Source organism: Protopterus annectens, chromosome 3.part1 (assembly GCF_019279795.1).
Source record: "Protopterus annectens isolate FY-2018-M chromosome 3.part1, PAN1.0, whole genome shotgun sequence".
NCBI classification, from domain to species: Eukaryota; Metazoa; Chordata; order Ceratodontiformes; family Protopteridae; genus Protopterus; species Protopterus annectens.
The window spans coordinates 771354758-771373233 of record NC_056732.1 but is presented as its reverse complement, the minus strand read 5'-3'; the positions used below and the strand labels follow the sequence as shown (position 1 = coordinate 771373233).

The 18476-nt window shown below is 34.9% G+C and overlaps 1 protein-coding gene across 1 annotated transcript in view; it reads left to right on the top strand.

Moving 5' to 3' along the window:
- LOC122797720 (CUB and sushi domain-containing protein 3) overlaps positions 1-18476 on the top strand; it is a 5249173-nt gene that overhangs the window by 983599 nt on the left and 4247098 nt on the right. The window lies entirely within an intron of this gene.

Sequence of the window (18476 nt, the reverse complement as noted above, 5' to 3'; positions counted from 1 at the left end):
GGTTTTGGGCTTCGTGGTTTTGGACTTTTGGTGTTGTGTGGATTTGATTTCATGGTCTCATGAAATTTCAGTCTTTTGAGATTATGAAGTGAATCTATGTATATTTATATATATATATATATATATATATATATATATATATATATATATATATATTCAGATAATAGATAATAGTCTATGCATAATTGGCTGTTTATTATTCATTCATGAAGACAAAAGATACCAAACCAAGATGCCCACTTTCACCACATTTGCTGTATTGGCTATAGGGATACTAGCAACTGCAATTTGACTAAAAAACAGATATGCATTGAATTAAAAATATTAGAAGCATATGAGTCAAAATCAGTGTTGTTTACATATATCTTGTTAACTATTCCCAGTATAAATACTGCATTGAAAAGAATGTTTAAAATAATTAATTTGAAATGTTCACATGACTCTGTTTTAACAATGCATTTAAATATAAAACAAAAGATATTAACCTTAACAATGTACATGAATAGTCAGGAAGTGAGAACATCAGAATATATGGGAATTATTTGTGGAAATAGCTGTGAAGAAATGACAGTTATAAATTACAATAAGTCCAAGGATTAGACACAAGCCTGAATTAAAATACAGAATAAATCATTCTTTACCTTTGCAGATAGATTCCAAACTATAAAAAATCATTTTCTTCCAAAAACTATTTATGTAGCACAAACAACTGTATTAATCCCAACTAATGTACAGATTAAAACATCTAACAATATCATTTTGAAAAGTTTATGGTACTCCAAGAGATCAAGGTTAACTTATGATCACCATATTAGAACCTCTGATACAATAAGTATTAAACTTCCAGATATAGAAACATATACATTAGCAGCTGCATTTAAAGTATTAATAAGTGACCTAAATAGTAACTCTACTGTAAATTGGAATGTATAACAATAATAAAATATCAATTTCTATTTCCTCTCTTGGAATTATAAAGAACATAACTACACCAACTGACATGTCCTATGTAAATTTCTGCTCAAGAATTTCAAAAACCTTTTATTTACGCAAACAGGCTTAAGGATGTGGCCTAATCTTATTCTTATATATTGCACAAAAATGTCATATTAGAGGAAACAAATGTGAAAAAGATGCTTAACCAGAAAGAGATGCAAATAAACAATGGAGTAACTACTTAAAAAAATAAATAAATAAATGTATAGAGAATTTAGGGTCTGGCATTGATAGCAATGCCTGAATTATATTACAAGGAATACTAACATTTTCCCAGGATAGTTTCCAAATGTTAGTGTTTTTTTTCCTGACCAAGACATAAATAGAACAATTGAATATATAAGTCATGTTGTTATAAGAGTTTTATATCTCCACTATATTATTTATATATAATTCACATAACATATAAAGAAGGGTCACATGAGAAATATTGGAGATTTATACTTCAAGATGAGAAGGAACATCTATCAGAATATAATAAAGAACTCTAACTGAAATTTGTAGGCAAATGAAAGTTTACCCTGTCTTGGAAATTATATACATGGAAATGTTTCAAAATTAATAAAATAATGCCTCTACATCTTTACATGCTTGATATATGTAATCAAAGAAGGCATGAATTATACTGTCTTTGACTGCATTCTTTTTAAAGATTTCTGGGGGAAAGCCAATTAATTTTCACAAACATTATGGAATGATAATATCAACATACACAGGGTATGGTTTTACATAACGCTTCCATTCCAAGTAAAGTAAACGTTGATCAACAGTCACTGCAGAGAAAGACAGTCACAAAAAATGGAGTCACAATAATTCTCCTCAATTTTCAAAAATGTTGTCTTTGTTTAAATCTGCTTATAAGTAAGCAATTGCAGAATTAAGACCAGCTAAAAGAAAATATGACTATATTCATTGATCCAGATTGTCAAATCTGTTGGAAAAATGTAGAAACAAGAAATGAGATTTATAGTTAACAATTATTTAATTTTTATGTGTAAACAACTTGATTTTGATGTTTTAATATGCAGACACCAAATGTAAATAGTATATATTATGCGTGTTAATTATTTAATGTCATCTTTCATTTTTATTTTAGTTTTCTTATTAAAATCCTTATATGCATATTTTTTTATGTTACAACCCCCTTCAAAATGATTAAGAAATGGAAGATTAAACATCATTAAGTATATTTATAGCTTTACTTCAGATGGATGTAGACAGAATATCTTGATCAATAGCCATTGCCAGTAAATATTTCATAGACTGTTACTAGGTATGCTATTTAGAAGACTATTAAGGAGTCCAACCCATTTTCTCAGTTACCCCAAACACCATCAGATTAAGTGACTCACTCAAGGTCATACAATAGGCAATTAAAGGTGGAATTATTCAATTTCTGTACTCTTGTTACAGAAAGCAGCTTATTAACAAGTCAAATCTTTAATTCCCTGTATTAATTGACAGATATAAAGCTGTCAGCAAATTTAAAATTACAAATAATAGCAGAAGGAATATAAACTATGATTACAAACACAAGAGTCAAATCATATACACAAGATCATTATTAAACATCAAGGGGAAAAAGTAGAAAACAATTCAAAATGTTGCTAGTTTGCATGTAATAAAATCCCAAATAATACATCCCTTGGCCTATCTACTCCAGGAAATATATTATGTAGAACTTTATATGTTATTGAGCACCTTACCATGGAATGCAGTACAATATTTTGTACATTTCAGAAAAATACATGAAACAAATTGAAAAAAAAATATGATGATTCTTATAAGAAAAGTTGCAGAGTTGGAAGGCTTGAGCTATTCAGAGAAACTACAGGAATTGCCACTATATCATTTTTTAGCATTGTTAATGGATTAACACAATAATTAATCGATAGTATTAATGAATGGAAATCTCAATTTGATGTGGTATTGTGAAATTAGCTCTGTGGTGTAGGGAGATGCACCTTAGATATGACCCAGGCAACTTGGATTCAATTAACTACCCTGAAACCAAAGGAGTCAAATGGAGTTATAGGATATTATGGCATTTTTCTCAGCTTACCTGTGTTGGGAGGAAAGGATGGGATATATGGCCAATGTATTAGAATTAATTTTTAGTCCAAAAGCATGAGTATATGTAATGCATATTCTGGAAAAAAAAATAAAATAGCATTTCACAAATGGCAGGGTGATGTGACCCCAGGACACCTTGATCTACACCCCACATACTTTATCTGACTACTTACATTGTGTATAATTATCTTTTGCCAGGGAAGATTAGTGGATTAAGCAAATGATTTTGAAGATGCTTCAAGACCTAAATGATGGCAGACATCTTACAGATTAATAGGTGTACTAGGCTAGCAGCCACAATGGCCTTATTAAGCCTATCCATTCATCCCATATCTCTGACAACTTCTGTTACCCTTGATAGGTATAAGCAGGGGCATGGAAAATGAAGCATTAACAAGCAGGGACCTTGAAGATGAAACAGCTGCAGGCTGCACATGTCCATTAGAGAAGTAGGTGCCAAAAAAGGGATGAATTTTCTGCTCCCCATCCAACAGTCCAAGTTACACTTGAATTAGGTTAGGGAAGGACTCTACTTTCCTTGGATGAGGAGTATGTTCAGAGAATGTTCCAGAGAAGGAGTAGTCCATCTGATACATATCTGTCTCTCCAGTAGGTCCAATTTATATCACAGGCAAGGTTTAATTGGTAATTCTGATGCTGTTAGTTTAGCGGATATGCAGGAATTCCATCAGGGTGGTGTCTAACAGTGCTCTGTATACTAGACATATGTCTCCCTTCGACAACCCGTAGGAGACAAAATACAGGTACAGGGCTTTGAAGCAGTCTGCCCAGGACATGTTACTTATGCTCTGCATTTTTTTAGTGAGAAACTTCTGTGGTCATTTCAGTTGTTGGATGTGCCTGGTTAGGTGCATACCAAAGGGAGCATTGTACACAATGATAGGTCTGATGAGTGCTGAAAAGAGTGGGACAATGACCTCCTTGGACGTAGATCCCATGCATTTGTTTATAAGTTGTACAACATAGAATCATTTCTTCACTACAGCAGCTATGCGATGGCCAGAGTCTAGATTACAGTCTGTTTGCACCCTCAAGTCCATGACTAGTGGTTCGACTCTTGGCAGTGTGTCATCAATATGATACTTGCCATGGGTAGATTCCTTCCTGAAGGACACCTTTATGCATTTTTTGGCTTTTCGTTTTAGTCCATGGCTCAAACTCTGTGTTAATTTGCAGTCATCTGCAGATTTAGTCAGCCATAGGGCCTTAACATTGGCTTTGAATTCAGAGAAGTATATTCCAAAGAGGAGCAGTCCTAGTGCCCCTTTATAGAGGTGAACTCCCCAGTTCTAACTTCCTGGGTCCTGTTTGTGAGCCAGTTGGCTATCCAGTGGGTGACATAAAGGCTTATACACAACCTCATGAGTTTGACAACAATGCCTGAGTGGTGTTTTGTGTCAAATGTATTGCCAAAGTCAAGACAGGCAATGTAAACTGTTTCACCCTCATCCATTGTTTGATGACCTTCTCAAAGAAGGCCACCAGGTTGAATAACCATGACCTGTCCTTGACAAAACCAAATTGGGTTAGCCAGTGTTTGGAGGTTTCTTATTTCCATGATAATTCCTTCCTTGGCTTTGCATATGAATACTAGTGAGACTTATGGTTCTGTAGTTTCCAGGGTCTGTAGATAGAGCAGAGGAATGACTGTTGCTGTTTTCCATTAATGAGGCACCAGGTCTGTTTGGGGACTACAGTTAAATAGGAATTCCCGAGTTCCTGATAGGGCATGTTTCATGATATTTAGAAGGTATCGTCCGATATCGTCTGGGTGCAGTGTTCTTGGCCTTAGAAAGGGCATTGAGGAACTGTTCCCAAGTTATTGTAGGGGGAGTTATATTTGATGGTTTTTCCTGAGAAGAGATTGAAGTGGAGTGAGGGGTAAAGTTAGAGCTGAATTTGTCTGCTACTAGGTTTGTTAGATCTTCTGGCCCTGTTGCTCCATTAACAGTTAACGCTGCACACAATTGTTTATTGCCTTTGAGGTTGTAGACATAGTTACATAATTCCTTGTGGTTGTCCTTGGCCTGGGAGCCCAAATGTACCTCAAATATGACTTTTATAGACTTTGTTTATCCTCTGAGTTGTTTGTTTAGTTTGATGAGAGTACTTTTATCCAGATGGGGGCTACTCCTCCTAAATTTTGTCATGATTTTCTTCCTTCTGTTATACAGCCTATTGATGTTTTGATTCCACTAAGGTGGCTTGTTTCATGAGTTAGTTCTGTATTTCTTCCTGTTTGGTACTGCTCTCTCTCTATGCAGCTGTAAGCATGCTTCTATAGGTTTACTCAAGGTTTATGAGAGCTTGAAATTTTGCCAGGTTATCAATTAATAGTAGGAAGTTAGTGTTAGAGTAGTTAATGAACATTCCATGGTTAACTGGGGTTCTGGGCTTTATTTTTACTTCAAAGAAGACAGCTTTGTGGTCTGACCTTACCAGAGAAGACATTACACTAGATGATGTACAGCACTCTCACATGTTAGTGAGGACCAGATCTAGTATGTTTGCGCAGCTGGTTGGCATATTGACAATCTGGTCTAAGGTGTTTGTCTTTATAAAGTCCAGGAATCTCTGTGCATGCACTTTTGGTGTCATACACAATTTCCAGTTAATAGTGTAGTAATTAAAGTCCTCCATGAATGTGGTACTGGGTTGGACGGTGAGGGTTTCCAGTAATTTTAAATACATATAAAGGGTTTCCTGAGTTATAGCAGGAAACTTATAGCTTGTTGGGATTTTGCCTATGGTGATTTGAACATGAAGAAGTGCATTGTACTTTTTAACCACCCTTGAGGTATACTTATTTTTGATGTAAATCAAAACGCATCAACCTTTAGTCCCTGTCTGTGTAGTAGCTGGTTTATAAGTATGGAAGGCATTATAGCTTTGTATTGTCATTTTGCTCTCTGTGGCTTTAAACCAGGTCTCAGTAACTCTATAGATGTTGGCATTCTCTAGGTTGAAGAGACCTTATAGGTTAGTCGAGTTTCTTGTTAAACTCCTAGCATTCAGCAGTGACACCTTCAGATTTTCTTGGTTTTGATTTGGTATGTTGGAAGTACTTTCAGTTTGGCATTGCCTAAAAAAGGCAGTATGGGGAATACAATATTTTAGCAAATATTCAAAAGCCTTGCAAAGCTGTGTGGTTTGTTGATCATCTCCTGCCGTATTGACAAATATTGCACCACTTTAGAATAACACCAGAAACTAAGCAAATTATTAAAGTCCATCTTCTTTTCATATTATGGCATCATCCCTGGAGAAGGTAAAATGCAGCTCAGGGCTATGCTCATACCAACCTGAGACACATATTCTGAGAACTCCATGATGTCTCTCATCATATAGTCTATGGAGGCCCATCTGAGGTCATTTACAAGCACATGGACTATGACTGAGTCAGACTAGCACTTGTGGTTCAATGACTTGAGTGCATGAGTAATGTGGTGGTTCCTAGCCCAAGATAAGCAAATGACCTTGATTTATTTCCTTACTCATCCTGCTCAGAGGGATATCAGTGTGTCTCACAATGAATCTCTAATGACCAGAATGTTGGGTCATGTGGTGGCTTGCCTTATGATCTTAAAAGTAGAGGCTGCAAGAGATGGGGATGTATGTGTTGATGTGAGTGTTGTTTTGAAAAACTGCATTTGCGACTGGTGATGATATTTGTTATGTGTACTTCATCTAGGAGGTTTAGAAGGTAACTTTTAAGTGTGTCAACATATGTGGGTTCATGTATCTGCTTTGAACTGTGTGTGAAAGGTGCAGCATGTGTTCTACTGACAACCTGATTGACATTAGGGGTGCCTTTTATCTGAGTGCTTTGCTTCCAGTGACAATGTTTAAATATAAGTTGTTTGAAAATTAGCTGGTTGTGAGTTAACATGAGACAATTTCTACATTACTTATGAACACCTATATCCATTATGCTGGTAACAGAGATGCAAAAGTTCATATCCATGGTAGTAGGCCTTTTTTTATTGATTAGATGGTTGCAATGAGGATATAAAGTTACCAAGTTACCATCCAGCAGTAAATTCAGAACTGTACTCAAGTCTTACCTAAAAATGCACTGGCTCTGTCCTTGCTCCAATGCTCCAATCCCAACTAATAAAACTCCTATCCCAAATAATATAGTTTTTATTTTTATTATCTTCTACTGAGCATATTGGACCACAGTATTACTTGCTTTTTCCAGCTTAATTAAAAAAGTTTCCTTATTTTTGATTCTTTAATTTCCTTTTATTACAAGTACCTATTGCTTAATATTTCTTGTGTGTTTTGTTCTTTACTCTAAACTCAGTTACTCAGTTACAATGGACCTTTTGCTCTGTTTCATTGTATGTCATTTTCATTAATGTAAACTCACTTACTCTTGTATGTTTACTTATTTGTAATTGTGGAGCTTTTCTCCCCAGGCCTCCACTGAAAAAGGACCTGTTACTAGTCAGAATTTCCCGATAAACAAATGTAAATAAAATAAAATAAAAATAAATAAATAAAGTAATGTCAGAAGTATCTGGTTTGCAACACTGGGGGCAGAGCCTGTCACCACAAACTAGTTGTCCTGTGTGCAGCTAGGTATTAATGACATTTCAAGGATGTATTTACAGGAACAATGCCAACTCTGTGTCTCTATATGTACAGGGCAGTGCCAAACACTTGAGGGGAACTAAAACGTACACCCTTAATGATTTGTGGATAAAATATTTAATGAAATATTCTGAATTTAGGTTAGATATCAGCTAATCATGCAGTACTTACTGAAAAGAAAGAATTAGCTTTGTCAAGAAAGATGAAAGGAGGGTATTCTGATTGGCTACTACCTGGCTACTACCACTGCTGACATCAACTCGGCTTCACACTATTGTGATACAATGCTCCTTTGCTTCTTCTCTCACCAGAAGCAAAATAGTAGCACCAATCCCAAGATAAGACGTAGGTCACAGGTGCTTTGGAGATCAGTAATCTTGTCCCAGATGATGAAGGGGTATGTAGGCTTGTTTAGCCTTTTCCTGGTAGATGCCTTGACAAGCAATCAGACCATTCAAAAATTTCCCGAAAGACACTCGCTGCCTAGTCAGAGACAGTCAGGAATCAATACTATCTGCCTCTTGTCTCACCAAAAGCAAAATATAAGTAGAAATTTCCAGCTAACAACTATGAAGCAGATATCAGGCTTTCTGGTGATCCCCAGTCTCCAGAAAATAATGTTCTATGCTCCTTCTGTCATGAAGAGCAAAACAGAAGTATTAATCACAACACGACTACTGAGAGGCAGAATGTGGGCTGTTCTACAGTTGGTGGTCTTGTCTAGATATTTCATAATTTAAAGGTAAAATAGAAAAAAATGTGTTAATATCTTTAAAGTTGCTGTGTGCACTAAGCACTTAGATACAAAAGAGGGGATAACTCAAGCTTTAGCAGTCTAAGGAGAGAGCCACTATTTTTACAAAATCTAAATAGATTGGAAGGGGTTGGGCACCTAGTATTCTGGCACTATGGAATACAGTAGAATGGCCAATAACTTTAAATAGTTGAATGGTTGTGATTTCACAAAATAATAGCTTTGTGCATTATATCTAATGAAAGAGACAAGAGAAGGAAATATGTAATGAAATTAACATATGGGGAGGGTAGCTAGAGAGACAGTTGAGATTAAAAACACATCAGGGTGGTGGAAAATGTAATTTCTGTGCGACTAAAAAGAGAAACAACAGTGGTTTCTTTCCTACTTTACATATGCAATTGAAATTATAACAAGAGTAAAACACAGTGTAAAGAAAATATGCCACAATAAAGAAAATAAAAGAAGGCAATGAACCAGTACAAATTGTAAGAAATCATAAACAGACTAACATTTACCTTACAAAAATCTACAGCAGAATATGTGTGAGCTTTTCAAGTAAAGCCAAATCTTTCCTTCACTGGATGTTGATACAGCACATCCATTTAGAAAGCTATATGTGCCTGACATTGAAGCCACACGCGCATGCACACACACACACACACACACACACACACACACACACACACACACACACACACACACACACACACGAGCTCCCCATTGTGAGGTTTGAAACCAAATAATTTAAAAAGAAAAACTGAGAAGTGATGTATTACTCTATTAATTTGTACTCTGTTTTACTTTCCTCCATAAGACTTGGCAATGGATGATGGCTGGCTAATCCATGACTTCATTTGATCAGAGCAAATAATGTCAGAATTTACCTGGTGATCTCTAGTAATTTGAGTATAGATCAGTTTAGGAAGTAAAGGATCAAGGATGGTTTAATCATGGAAATACATATTAGAAAAGTACTCGTAGCACATAAAAATGTGTACTTTATAAACAGTACACACCTCCAACAGCAATGAGCTGAATACACCAGTTTTTGCTTATTTTCATTGATTCAATAATTTAGTATCTTACAAGGTGCTAAATGCATCATTATAAAGCAAGAGGTGTGCATAGACCCTGGTTATTTTTGTTGTGGATGAGGAGTTCTAGAGGACCTCTAGAAAGCATGTGAAAAAAAGGATACTTTATCGATCACTGTGAAATATATAAAATATGGCATGCTGGGGGACTCGTGTATGAAAGCATAAGTAGAAATGTGTTGCTGTAGCCATTGTTTCTATTACCTAGTCATAGACACCAAGCATATCAGTAGACAGAAAGTGGTTCTTTTAAAGAGTAACATTGAATATAGTGTCTATATAAAAGTAACGTGATGTTATCTGACCAATGGTGAACATTTCTTAATATTGTATGACACTGAAAGAGTAGTATAAGTGTCTGAGGCAATGAGGTGAAATGCCTTACCGTGGACAAAAATTCTCTTGGACTGCATTAAAGTTCTGACTACAGACTACACCTTTAATACCATGGACATTATTTCTTTCACTAATATTTTCATCTGACATCAGAGGTGACTATTATAAAAAGTAGCTATCTGTGGAAGAACAATCAGGCTCTATGTGAAGTAAATGGACATTATGCTTATTTGATTACTGTTGCATGAAAATTAATATGGTTTATCATGGAGATACAGTATATGTGTTTGAGAAAACTTAGCAGACATGTAACTGAGGTCATTTGTTTCCATTTTGGTCACAGTCATGCATCAAATGTATGTATAGCCAGAACAGAGTTACCTTTTTTAGATAGAGAGGTAGCATGCATATGAATGAAAAGCACAGTGCATTTATTATTAGTCTCAAGATAGAATACATTACTATGACCAGTAATAATTTCACTTTTTCACAGTCAACATTAGAGCTGTAGCTAGTCAGAAAATGTGTCAGCCAGGAAGGCATGTTGTGCATAACAAAGGGGAGGCTATACTTCCTAGATCACTGTTAAACATTCTCATTGTGACTTTCCAAGTAGGATCAGTGTTTGGATTTAACAATGGTACACTGAAAAAAGTATTACTTTAGCCATTATTTATTTTACAGTCAAACATCAGAGTTGAATAAAGTTAGAGAAGATGTATATTTTGAAGTAGATTGGGAAGACAGGCTTTGTGTGAATGCAGAGGACATCACAAATAATTGATTGCCAAAAAAAATGATTGATAGGGCATTAGGAAAATGGAAGTATATGCATGTGGAAACAAGCTGAAATACATGCATGTGGACATTGTTTGCTTTACTGAAACAGCAGCTGAAACAGCCAGAGGTTGCTATTTTTCAAACCAGTTTGAGTACAAAAATGTCTGTCAATAGCTGTCACTTGATCGTGCTTAGATAATTATTAGTCTCATTTTTTGGTGGTTATGGGAAAATCTGTTGAACATAAGTATGTAACGAATAATAATTTGTAGGCAAACTTAGTTGACATGTTTAGTGTCAGAGAACGCATATTTTGCTATAAAGTATTTATACAAAAGGATCTGAAACTAGCATTGTTTTTCTTCTTCAAATGGGTGAAGATGCATAATAGTAAACTCATAAATATATTCTGCCTTTATAACACAAGACCTAAGGCTACTACATGTTATACCCTAGAAGTGATTTATCCAAGCATTTATAATGCTCATAAAGAAAAATACATAAATCAGTTTAGAACTGTGAACTGTAAATTGTGACTCACAATTTAGCAATCATCTGTTGCATTATCATAGTGCTGAAAAGTAAAAGCTAAATCTAGTTTATGAGCTAACTATCAGATTTAGTATCAAAATCATTTCAAACAGACAAGCTAAAATTGTTTAGAGGTATAATCTCATGTTAATAGACCATACTTTGCTTCCATTAGTGGTAGGTATATACGTTCTGTTCATGTTGATGAATGCATTCTGTCTCTCAATTAATAACATAATTTATTAATTTACATTTATTTTTAGTTATTTAGCAATTTGCTTCAATATCAGTAATTATTTGCCAATATGTCATAAGTCAAAATTATTTATATTTCTCCAGTAAATTAAACTTTTTCCACTGGAATTACAAAATTACAAAATCTCCTGAGCTGACAGTGGTAATTTGGCATGGTCATCTTCAACAATGAGCTACATTTACAGCTTGAAAATTAGAATTGGAGACTTAAGTCTCTAGAGACATAATAATAATAATAATAATAATAATAATAATAATAATAATAATATAATAGGCAATATAATTAGTAGTTATTAATGCAATATAATTATCAATATAATATAATTACTAATAATTAATAATGATAATTAATATTAGCAATGATGCTTAACAGTAATATTAATTATTAATAATAATATGTTAACTGGTCATATGATATCATGTAATACCTCTGTATTAGTTACTGCATTATGGAGCTTTTCTCTCCAGGCCTCCACTGAAAATGGGCTCTTGGCCCAGTCAGACACTTCCTAATAAACAAATGTAAATACTACTACTAATAATAATAATAATAAGAAGAAGAAGAAGAAGAAGAAGAAGAATTAAGTGTATTTTGTATGTGATTAACCAAGTATAATTTCCTGCAGTGTTGTTTTTAATTAGATTATTTGCTAATTAATTAGAATTAGAATTAGCAGTTTATTTTTTTTTTTGCTAATTAATTAGAATTAGAATTAGCTGTCTGATATATCTAATTAATTACAATTAGCAAAGGTTAAAACTAATTAGGTAATTAGATTTTTAATTAGCAACTTACTGCCAACTGTCTTAACCTGCAACTTGTCAAACCAAGTGTTCAACCTCAAAACAATGTAGTCAATGTGAAGTTATAAAAGTTAAACGGTATCTCTAAGCACATGTTTAACTAAATAATCAACTGCACAATAAAACAAATTTCAAACCATAAAATAGTCAAATCATACAATAGTAATGTTCATCAATTGGTCTCTGTTATACTTGGCAATGACAAGCAACTGCAGTGATGTATCACTAAGTCTACCACGCCTAGCTGAAGTGATGTAGCCAGCTGCACTGGAAACCCTTTCAATGTGTTGTGAAGTAGCAGATATACAGTGGTGCTTAAGGTGTAACTTGTATAAGACTGGAAATTATTCTGGGCATGCAATGTCACTCCTGTAGACTAGCGGCTTCAAGCTGCTTTATGATGAGAAATACGATTCCAATTCTGATTCAGTGCTGTTTGTTAGTGTGCTATTGTTTTCCATCATGTACAAAAACAGAATGGCCGGCTGTAAAGCTGATCATTGTTGCTGTGGTATTGGTGCATGGGTGACTTCTTCTTCTGCAGGTACTTGACTTAGTACTTGCATCTCAGTCAATAATGCCTGTGATGCTGCATTGCTGTCACCTGGATCTGTTGTCCTTTAGTTTAGTTTAAGTCATGGATCCACAGCTGTTATGATCAGCAATGTACCTGGCAAAAAAAGAGATAATCACATCCGTTGCTCAATAGTGTCAAGAGACCAGACATGACTGATGTACAATGTTATATTTCAATCTTATCTATGTGTTTCTTCAAGACATCTAGTGTTGATAGAATCTGACTACTCCTCACAAGAACTTCAGATTGCAGGTGAACAGCAGCCACTTCAAATGGACTCAAGAGCTGCTCCATTTCTTGTAGTACAGCAAAGTAATTTAGCGTGTGAGCAATTCTGGATGGCAGAATATGAAAAATCAGTGAAGGCTACCATCATGTTGTGATTTGATCATAACAATTGCCAAAATCATAGAACAGTTTGCTGTTCCATCGTGTACTGTTCGAAGATGGAGTTTGGATCAATGCTTCTGCCTCCAAGTCCATAGCTTGGCATGACTTATGAAGAGCTGATATGAAACTATTACATTCGGTCAGGACATTGTTTATCTTTGATGAAACTTCAGCAAGTCTGGAGTGAACTACCAACTGCAAAATGTGTGCCATGCATGTGTAGTCTGGACTTCTACACTCTTCTTCAAGTCACTCCCAATCAATTGAAACATGTTCCACCTCTTCTCCTGCTTCATCTTTATCACCTTCCTCCTCTTCATCTACATCTATCACATCAATAGGCTTCAGGAATGCCTTCACCATGTTGGTGGTATTATCTATGACTGTTCCAACAACTGTTATCTGACTTGTGAATTGTTTCATAACAGACTGATAAATTACGGAAGGGTTTTCAGCTGTATGTGAGCCCATAAACCTCTTCGTGCTCACCAGCTGGGTTACCATCTTCTAGTTGTATATGAGTGACAGGCTTACTCCGAAGTAGCCATGCATATGCTAAATGGGCCTTATATCAGCTTGGGCACAGCAATACTGAGAATCATTCGTCATCTTCTCAATTGTTTTTATCACCTGTCTGCACTGATCATGAACTTGCATGATAAACTTTGCTTTGGATGGAATATGATACAATGGTTGCACAACACTCGTTAGAAAATGAAATCCTTCTTTTTCGACCAGGCTCAAAAAAAACATATCTAGCACAACAAATCTGATGACAGCCTCATTGACTATGTTACACAAAATGCTTTGTCATGACAGACAAAAATATTTAGTCAGAGAAGAAATATCATCCAGATCCTGTTGTGGGTTCTTCCTTTTCATTTTTTCTTTCTGCCTCATAAGTGTTGTATTTGCCAGGATTACACAGCTTTGAGAGACTTATAAAATTAGAAGTTACCCTTATTGGCTTCCAGTTGCCGATAATTTTTTTTCTTGCAGGCATTATGCACTTTGGAAATTTGCATTTTTTTATCATTTATAACATTTAGTTTAAAATCAGTCAAAAAAGTTGTGACATTATCTGGTATTTCTTGAACAAAATCTGTCATGTCTACAATCAAACTAAACAGTAAACAGGAACTGGAGGACAGAAGTTATGTGTGGTGTAGGTAAATAAAACCTCAAAATGATGCAGATGCTGCCAAGGACTAAGGAACCAAAGCAAATGTATAAAAATAATATTTTTTTATTAATAAAACTAATTAAAATGAAGTGCTTTCATCCATACTGACGATGGTCATTTTCAGAATACAAACACAATAAAAACACAGAAAAAAAACAGTCTGCTTATATACAAACAGGAAAAGGAAACTTTGTAATCTTGTAAAAGTCTGCCAAAAAATTTAAAGAGATAGCAAACATAAAGACTGAACTAACTCAGAGTTTTGAAACTGTGGATCTTAATTCACTTATTAGTGATACAGCTTCATTGATACCTTGTAGGAAGGTGGAATTTATTCTTAATTGCCATTTCAGCTCCTTCTGCAACAATTAATTCTTCCAATAACCACTGTACTGATCCACTTTGATATTTTCAAGCACAGAGAATCTGAATTTCATAAAGCGCTCACATTCCATAGCATGCCTTGCCAGGGCACTTTTACTGTCATTTTTACTGATATTATAGAGGTGTTGATATACCCATTTATTCAGGGAATCGTTTGTCTTACTGACATAAAAAGCAGTGCATGAAGGACTATTATGAGATAAAAGTAGGAACTAATCAAACCCAAAATCTACACAAGTACAACAGAGCGCTCGGCTGTATAATTCCACATAAGCCAAAACATAAAAACTGCCAGCACTCAATCATCAGTGAAAAGTCCACCATACAAATGTTGCTCTTCTTTATTAACAAATTAGCATATCCGTTTCGGCTATCTAGCCTTCATCAGTGTATAACATTTACAGCACCCCAAAACATGCAGTGTAAATAACCAAACCTGCAATGTGATTGGCTAAAGAGATTCATTGAGTCCTGGAGAAAATAAACCCCCAAATCTAATAATCCAGCCCTTTTCCTATTTCTCTAAGATAGCATGCCAGTCAGACTTATAAAATTCGTAACTGGCATAAAGCAGGTAGATACTACTGTTACAGTTCCAAAGTGGTCTCTTGCAAAATGCATTTCATGCACTGCTTTTTACATTGGTAAGACAAACAGTTCTCTGAATAAAAGGGTATATCAACTAGGTATAATGTGATTCAGAACTGAATCTGGAATGGGTTGCTGCTACGATAAGACGATAAGTTAATACACTGTTAGATTACTAAATTTAAATCGCTGGTAAATACATAACAGAAACTTGTTATGGAATTTTATTTCGATTGTAAATTATATCTAATTATGCTTTGAATTAAGACATTTTAATTAGAATTAGTTCAAAATACCTAACTAATTAGAACTAGATGGTTAATTATTCTAATTAATTAGAATTAGAATGACTTCATTTTCTAATTAATTAGCTAATTAGTTATACTTAGCTAATTGATTGGACAACACTGATTCCTGGAAGTTTTTCTAAGAGCTTTCCAAGATAGAATGAGAGACAGACTATTTGCATAGGCTGAGAATGCAGGCAACAGGCTGGCTAATGCAAGATCATCAGTTTATAGTACGTGTGTATGTGTGTGTGTGTGTGTGTGTGTGTGTGTGTGTGTGTGTGTGTGTGTGTGTATATATATATATATATATATATATATATATATATATATATGTATGTATATATATATATATATAGACAGACAAAGATAAGATAGATATAGATATCGATTTACCACATTATGTCAACGTGCCATATTATCGAAACCCATTTTGTCAATTCCATAATATCGAAAGCTGACTTAGTCGAACTCCCAGAACAGCAAAAACAACCTCTGTGAATGTAACCACTTGGCCTCTCTTTCTCAGAAACAGAGCGTATTGTTACTTTAATGAAGTCATACCTAAAGATCCCTGATGTAGTCCAGTTGCTTCAAAATCAGCACTGGGATAATTTTCAAATGCTAAAGTCAGAAGGCAAGCTTAGGCCACTGAAACATAACATGCAAGACTAGTTCTCTTAACATTTTAATAAGAAACGTCAGTTGTGACAGACATATAAACTTCTATGTGAATGGTACTTAATAGAGAGCAAATATAGTTAGGCATATCGTATAATACTCAGTTTCCATTAGAGACAGATGACTTCTCTCAGTTTAATTTCTCCAGGTATTTTGGGTTTCTAATACCATGAAGGGAATGGACTGCATTGCTAAGTAAGGGTGTAGTATGAGTTCATGAAATTCAGTCCTTGATCTTAGCCAAGAATGCTCTTCTCAGCACCCGCAATGTGCCCAAAATTGCCTCCTTCTGTAATTCATATGGAGTTACATTTATTAGAAGGATATCTAAGTACAAGTGCAAATTATTTTTTATTGGGCCCATTCTTTTACTACTACTGGAACTTTCTAAATATTGTTCCTCTACTTTTCTCTCATTTTTAATACAAATCTTGATATTTTATGACTTTGTGTCTCCTCTGTGAGACACTACAATCACTGTGTGCGTAGCAATTTCAATGGCAGGTGCTACTTTTATTCTTTGGATTTTCTTGCCACTAGTGTTTGAGCTATTGATAATGGGTGATCTCATATTGTATGAATTTCATCATTCTCTACAATGCTTTGTGGTTTATGTTTCCAAAGCTTAGCAGGTATGCAAAAGTCTCGCCACACTACTTTATTTTTCAGTATACAGACCCTCTGTTATGAGTAATTAACACCCAGCAAAAAGGTGCGTGACTGTTTCCAGTTCTGTTTACAGATCCTACACTTGCCTGCTTCTGCATCCCTTTCACTATATTTTTAAAGGAATGTGGGGGATTCAGAAAGGTTTCCACAGAGTGTATACTATGTACACTGAGTACACTTTCTGAATACAAGAACATCCCTACCACATCATTTATGGAATCTAATTATTCAGAAAGGCTACAATAAGTGTGCACATAGTGAAAGTTTTGTGGTTGTTGTTGTTGTTGTCTTTCAGCTTTTCCCGGTTAGGGGTTGCCACAGCGGAACATCGGTCCACTAATGATTGGCAGTAGATGTTCAACCTTCAACGAAGGCATGCTCATTTACGCATGTCTTTCGAACACCCACCCAACCGCGGGGAGAACATGCAGACTCCACAAAGAAGGCACTCCCCAGACTCCAGCTGAGAATCGAACGGGAGAACCTCTTGCTGTGAGGCAACAATGCTACCTCTGCACCACCACAGATGTCCTAGTGAAAGTTTTGTGGTAACCTTTATAAATCCAACTCTACATGCATGTAGTCCACTATTCTGGGCCACCATTATTAGCCTTTCATCTTTTGGTTTCCATTCACATCTACTCAACCATTTCTGCATCAAATCTTGGTGAAAATGAGGTTGTTCTTTTCTTCTCATCTGATCCTTTTCCTTATATTCTTTCATTTGTTTATGGTAAAAAAATAGTTGCTGTCTGATTTTTATCTACTTCTGGTATTATTTCCATTCCCACTTAATACTGGAATACTTCTGCTAAACTAAGCCAAGTTGTTATCTTAGACTTCTTCTCCTCATGTGTTAAAATTTCTCTATATTTTAATCTGATGAAGTCAGCAGATATGTATGCAGTCTCACAATTGCAGATCCATGTATGTAATAGATTTCTTGGAAGTTTGTACCACCTTCAAAGCGAGGAATACATAATCTTTGTATAAAATGATTTTTTACATCATTTAATAAGCAAGAATTATTTTTTTTTTCATTTTCAATCAATTCAATAGTTTTTGACGTCAGTCAATCACACCAAAACTGTAAGTTAGAACAGGAACAGCAAAGTGATTTTTAGCCTGGAATTTATTCTTTGATGTTGCTACAGTTTTTTAATATTAGTTTTAGTCCTCTGACATATTTTTTCATGATCCTTATTCTCATTTGTTCATGTTTTATTGTCGATCCTTTATCTATTCCTAAATATTTACATACTCACTTCTGCTTAAGTTCATTTATATCATATTCTTGTCCCAGACTGATATTTTCTTGGTGCTGCAGCTTTCCTGTTTTAATTGTTGCTTTTGAACATTGATCAAGGCTCATATGGTATAAGAATGAATTCTCTCCAGGGTAGAGAATGAAATGCAACACCTCCATATGAAAAATCTCTCTCTCTCTCTCTCTCTATATATACATATATATATA